The following is a 7,018-nucleotide window of genomic DNA, read 5'->3' as shown; positions in this document are numbered from 1 at the left end:
TTTTTTTATTTTTTATTTTTTATTTTTTATTTTTTATTTTTTATTATTTGTTTAATTTTTTTATTTTTTTAAACAACAAATTTTAAAAAGAAAATATTAAAAGTAATAAGTAAATGATAGCATAATATTTTTTTTTTTTTATGTTGATTTTATTTATTTATTTAGATTTTTTCTTTAAATAATAAATTAAAAACATAAATTTTTTTAATTTATTATTTAAGTTGAATTTTTTTTTTAAATCAACAAAATTTTATTTATTAAAACCTAATAAACTATCACTAAAATGAAGTTTTTTTTTTTTTTTTTTTTAATTAAAAGTAAAAATAAAAATAAGAAAATCCTTTTTTTATTAAAAATAAAAATAAAATAAAAATTGTTTTGTGTTGTTTTGATTTTTTTTATTATCCAAAATATTAAATAAATCAACACACAAGATGTTTTTTATTTTTATTTAAATAACAAATTAAAAACAACACACAAAATATTTTTTTATTTTTATTTAAATAAGAAATTAAAAACAATTGTTTTTAATTTATTATTTATGTTGATTTTTTATATTTTTTAGTTGTAAAAAAAACTAATAAAAAAAACAAACCGTATTGAACATGTTATTGTCTTGAGCGTTGTCTTGCTTCAACTGGAAGGCAATCAAGTGAAGACGTGCTATGATTCGATCCCTTTTCCTCCACATCAATGCCCACTGAAGACTTTGTTGTGACACCACAAGCAATTAGTGAAGATGTATGAGAAAGATTGAAACATAAAGGAGGAGGTTTCCACACATTTCCATTATGCTTCTCAAAAGGCCATATTACCTCTGGCTTCCCAAATGTATTCTTCCTGAACTTCAGTGATTTTGGGTTGATCTTTCCATCTGTATCAAGACACGAGCAAGTAGGGCTTGTTTCTGAAGCTGCTTCTCCTTCATTTCAAAAACATGCATGTGCTCTTCTGGAAAAATCAAATCCTTATATGCATTAAAGAGCATTTTGCCTTGAACCTCTTCTGGGACAAGATACCAGAAGTGAACCTCCCTGGGAGTTGGAGGTGCACAATAATTCAGTAATGAGAATGGCATAGTTGGGTCAGTACAAAACGTTCTCCTCCCAATACAGGAAATATGCATTGGATATATCCTTTCATAGAGATATATATGTCTTCAGATTATATTATTGTATCTGGACCATGATTACATTCAAGTTTCAGTAGTATTCGTGATGTCAAGAATATTAACAGTTGTGGGTCGCCTGTCTATCATGTAATCGACATGCAAATTGAATTCAAAGAGAGCACAAGCAATTTCTCAGCAACTACTCCATGGATTTAGCTTGTATAGAAGGCCACCTCGACCGAATTCCTTAATGCCCGCTCTGGTTTTCTGGAGTGAAATATCCTTCAGTAGGAGTATCTTTGCCTCGTATACTTTGCAAAGTTGGAAATTTCAGTTATGCCACTGCTTAAACTGGCAAGAAAATTCAGAGCAGAAGAGGATAAATCCTCGACCCTCACTACATCTTCATCCGTCGTCAGACTTTGTAAGGCGGGGGAGATTCGGGAAAACCCCGATCTGAACTGCCCCGATAATTGAGAGAGATCGGTTCGAATCCCGTCCGGTTCATTCCGGCTTCCATCCATCTCCTGAATCTCCCCCTCGCCATTATTCAATGACTTCTCAGAGCTGATTTGTGGGGGCGGGGCTATGAATGAGGCGACGCCCCACAATTGTTTTTCGAGCGCGTTCTTCAGCTGTGAGAGGTCTTCCTTTACTCCTGCTCCTCTTCCTGTAGTTGAAGGTTCACCAGTTACTTCTTCGCTTTTCTCCTCTTCGTGGTCTTGAAATGGAGCAGCCAGGGATCGAACCAGCCAAGACATTGCGATTTCTGTTGTTCACAAAGGGTGCGTTGAAGTTTTGTATTGCTGTGTGAGGGAGATCAAGAAACTTCCTCTTTACTAATTGTATATTTTTTCTTCCAGCCATTTAGGATATCGCTCTCCTATCTCCTTCATTGGCTCAGGGAGACGCATCATTGTGTCAACAACAGATTGCATATCCCGGGTTCCACCGATCTCCTCGAATTGTGTGATGAGATTTTCAACCAGCTTTTCTCCAGCAATTAAATGCTTTGATTTTCACGGGATTTTTGTCAACCGTTTCCATCTTCTTCGTTTCCCTACTCACCCTACTTATTTCTCCAATTTCTCTGCAGATTTTCTGGAATTTGTTGAGTGCTAAGATTCTCAATAATTATCTCTTCGACCTGGCTATAATAACTTCTACACTTTAGTAATTGCTATTTCTATGGAGATGGATCTCACATGCACCTTGTCGTTGGTTCTGCTTTTCACCTTTGTGTTTACTTTGGTGAGAATTGTGATAAAAGTATGGTGGAAGCCTGGTCGAATGAAGAAGTATTTTGAATCGCAGGGTATCTCGGGTCCCCCATACAGACTGCTGTATGGAAACACAATGGAAGTCATTCAAATGATGAAGGAAACCTACTCAGCTCCCATGGAGTTCTCCCATGATATTTTTTCTCGAGTTCTTCCAGAGCTTCATTCTTCGACCAATACCTACGACGAGAATTTCATGTACTGGTTCGGTCCTGTGCCAAGAATTGTTATTCCCCAGCCAGAGTTGATTAGGGAGATGCTGTGCAATAAATCAAAGCAGTACGAGAAACCAGAGCCGACAACCCACGTAAGGCAGCTGCTGGGCGATGGCCTTGCGACTTCTCAGGGAGAAAAATGGTGCAGACAAAGAAGACTCATCAGTCCTGCTTTCCATGCAGAGGCTCTAAAGTCTATGGTACCAGAGGTTGTGGCGAGTACATCATCTCTATTAAACAAATGGGAGCAGGCAATCACTTCTGGTACGCAAGAAATAGAAGTCGTAGAATAATTCCAGAATCTCACTGCCGATGTCATTGCTAGAACTGCTTTCAGCTCTAGCTATCTCCAAGGAAAACACATATTTGATCTACAGAGTGAGCAAGCGATTCTCGTTACCGAAAGTTATTGTAACTTCATCATTCCAGGTTACAGGTTTTTTCCCACCAGAGGAAATTTGAAAGGCCGAAGGTTAGACCGGGAAATACAGAGGTCACTGAGGCAGATAATCACTGATCGCCAAAGAAATGCAACGGTGGAAAAAGGCAGGAACCCCTACGGCAAAGATCTGCTTGGCTTGATGATGGCAGCAACTAACAACGATGAAGTGAAGACGCATGTCAGCATGTCTTTTCAAGATATGATCGATGAATGCAAGACCCTCTTCGTGGCGGGACATGAGACAACCTCCCTTTTACTCGCATGGACTGCCATACTCCTTGCCATGCACACACAATGGCAGGAGCTCGCAAGAAAGGAAGTGATAAGCGTATGTAACATTATGCAAATGGCTTTCCATATGTTTAAATATATTCAAAGATTTGCATATATAAAATTCCAAAGATATGTAGACACCCGTATTATAATTTTAAAATGACCATCTTGGTTCATATTTAAAATTATCACCATTTCTAATCATCGAATTGTATGTGCAGGTTGAAGAAAGGTGGAAGGCTGAGCACTAAAGAATGAAGCCCGAATTTCAAACTGGCAAAGAAAAATAAATTATTATTTTTTTTTAATGTTTTGCATTTTTTTTAAATATCTAAAAAAAAACAAAAAAACAATGGTTAGTGTTTTAAATATCTAAAAAAAACAAAAGAAATGATTAGTTTTTTTATTTATTATTTTTAATAATAATATGTGTATATATGATACATATATTATTATTATTCGTGGAAAGTTTTATTTTTCAAAATTAAAAAAACTAAATTTCATCTAAAAATTTAAAGATGTTTTTTTTCATTCACAAAATTCTTTATTGTCTTTTTGCAAATTAGTTCTCCAGCAAGAGTATTTTTATTTGAACAAAATCAATAGATTTTTTGATCTTCCTGATCGCACGAAGCGCAGGAAGAGAGCATACTAATCGCTTGATTTGTTTTTATTTATGCAGGGGGGTTTTTTGAAAAGACGAAATTTAAAACTAGCTAAACACTAAAACATCAGAAAACTCAAACTTGAACTTCCTTTGTGAAGATCCTGCTGTCACCAGGTTTCACAAATTATTTTGTCTAAAGAAAAATACTAGTACTGAATTAAATTCCTAATGCCTAATCCCTTAGCACCATCCCCGGCAACGGCGCCAAAATGTTGGGCAATTTATTTGCTTAAATTGCTTTCATTAAATTATCAACCCGGGAAACTCGTAAGCTTGTGATGGTGCCAGCAATATATATGCAGGAGTAGGCAACTAACTCTATGTCCAACTAAATTATTTACGATTCAATATAATATGCAAGGGAAGAGGCTCCTAATTAAGGAGGTCCTGGTTGTCCTTCCCTACAGTATCATAGAGAAATCATTGATTACATAAAACTAGAAACTTGAAATGAAGACAAGAGAATGAGCTTTAATTGTTGTTCAGATTCAAAGAGAGAGAAAGACTAAGTTAGTCTCTTGATTGTCCTCTCATGTACTAATCCAAACTAAACTAAGATTCATTCATAAGCATAAGAAATGAAATGACTTGAAACATAAAAGCAAAAGAATGAATTTCAATTATCATACAAATCAAATGGAGAGAGAGCCTAACTTAGACCCTTGGTTGTCCTCTCATATGCTGATAAGATTCTAATTTAAAACTCATTCATCAATCATAAACAAATCCTCAATTCTCCTAAGAACAAAGTGACAAGCTATTCCATATACTACATTAAGGCAACTTATATCTAAAACTATATAATGGAAATATATGTAAAATGAAGCTTTATTCTATTCCATCATAAGTTTGGATACATGCTCCGAGTCCTCCCTTTGGAATGGAGGAGGTACTCCTATTTATACAATAGGATGAGATAACAAACTCATAATGATGATCCACTAATCTCTCTTTAGTTCCATACATTTCTCAACCATCTAGACACATAACCTTATCCTCCATGAGGTCCATGATCTTCTCCATGAGATCATGATCTTTTCCATGAGGCTTATCTTATCAAATTCGAATTTGATCCTTCAAGGCCACATAAAGATGCCCTGGAAGCTTCCTTTGTACCTACACATGTCAACAAACTCATTCTAATTGTTAGGTATAAGTATAAGCATATTATTTTCTAAAGTTTAGCCATAAATCCACTTAAAAATGTTAAGAATTAATAAACTTTGGAAAAGCATAGTTATGACCCAATGATGAGGTAAATGTAATTATGTGGAGGTGGAATGGAGGTGACATGAAGGATAAATGTGAAGATATTGGTGAATAATGGAGTGAAAATAGGGACTATTTTGAGGCCCAACATTGGTATTAACTCATTATTAGAAAAACCCTCACCAAAAGGTCCAATGGAAATGATATATTCTAAAATAAACCTTTTTGAACAATAATAAAAATAGGTCTTTTAAATAATCAAAGCTTTTTATTATTACGATAAAGCGATCACAAATTCGCATATCGCAATAATAAGAAAAACATATATGAAAGACCCATTGAATCACTCTGATCCGAAAAGGGAAATCGCTATCGGATATCGGGGAAAGGCAAAACACATCGTATATATGAAAAGCACCTCTCCCATTCCTCCGATGTGATAAAAGGTATCGCTATCGGCAATCAGCCGTAGCAACTAATTCATTAACTGTGACACCTTCAAATCTTCCGATGCGATAAGGCGTATCGCCATCGGCGATCAGCGATTTCGCAATAGCATAAGTAATGTGACCCGAGCCCTTTCCCGATTGTGATACATTAAATCAAGGCACGTGTTTCGAAGCATATTAAAGATTGGCATGCATTATACCACCTTTGGTGATTGAACGATATTTTGGACTCTTATTAAAACCTTCCCGCTCACGTCACCAATCATCAAATGCGATTATCCGCCAAAAATCTAAGCCACGCTTGAATCGATCATTCACCATATAAACGTTATGATGGATATTTAAAAGCTCCCTTATCATGATTGATAGGTGAAGTGGCCAATTAATGAAGCAATTATGCCGAGATTTTCCACTTAGATTCTATCTGCGGCAGTTTCACCATAATCTTTGATTATTCGCTAATAGATATAACTCTTTCATATTGGCTCATGCTCCCTCTTCCCTTGTATCACGTTGGTTTCATTCCTTGTGCAGAATTCCGTCAAAATAACAAGTTTTAAGCAAATGGGAAAGAAATCCAAGAGATCCGCAGCAGCAGCAGCCCCTACAGTAACAGTCCAACCCACCAGTGATCCAGGACCAAGTAAAAAGGGCCTAATTTCAGACACTACATGTCTCGGTCTTGGAAATACAAGTTGGAAAAGCATCTATAATCTAATTGAAGCAGAAGAACCTGAGGAAGTGTCGGAAGAAGCTACTGCCGGCTCAACTAATAAATCAGAAGCCTCCCTGAAAGATTTAGTCGACTCATTTTTGCATAGGATAGCAGCTTGAGAGAAAATTATTCCATACACTGATGTAGTCAGATGGGTGGTTGAAAAAATTCCAGTTTCAAATAGAACGTTTTGCACAGTTGACGGAAGAATTTTCGGTTCATTTCATCCTGATGACTTAAGGAAGATGTATCATTTGCCCGAACCTGAAAAGAAATACAACAAAGCTTTTCTGGAGAAATTCGCAGCGGAGAACGAGACGGAATCAGCCCTGATTAGGCAATGGAGACAAAATCCCGCAAAGCACAAACATGAATCATCGGGTAAGTACTCCATGGATTCCTTGTCATCTCCTTACTGTTACGCTGGGGCAATGATGTGTAGGATATGGGGAATGCATGATTCAGCAAAGTTTACTATCGAAATGGTTCCTTTAATGGAAGCAGCTGTTACTAGCTATGTCATGGATTGGGCGAATATATTGTCCGATAAATTAGCCTCTGCAATTCTTGATTTTAGATTCAATTCACGCAAAACCACCAGGACCGTTCCCCCTTTCTATTAAAGTGCTTATGTTATGGATATGCTTTGCTTTAATT

The 7,018-nt window shown here is 36.1% G+C and overlaps 1 pseudogene; it reads left to right on the top strand.

Annotated features, from left to right (window-relative positions):
* The first annotated feature begins 2,305 nt into the window (after window positions 1-2,305).
* Window positions 2,306-3,572, top strand: LOC149166677 (cytochrome P450 734A1 pseudogene; annotated as a pseudogene).
* Window positions 3,573-7,018: the final 3,446 nt, after the last annotated feature.

Source organism: Pinus tabuliformis, chromosome 5_1 (genome assembly GCF_031772625.1).
Source record: "Pinus tabuliformis cultivar Carrire ecotype Pingquan chromosome 5_1, CPIR1, whole genome shotgun sequence".
In the NCBI taxonomy this organism is placed as follows: domain Eukaryota; kingdom Viridiplantae; phylum Streptophyta; class Pinopsida; order Pinales; family Pinaceae; genus Pinus; species Pinus tabuliformis.
This window is presented reverse-complemented; position numbering and strand designations above follow the sequence as displayed.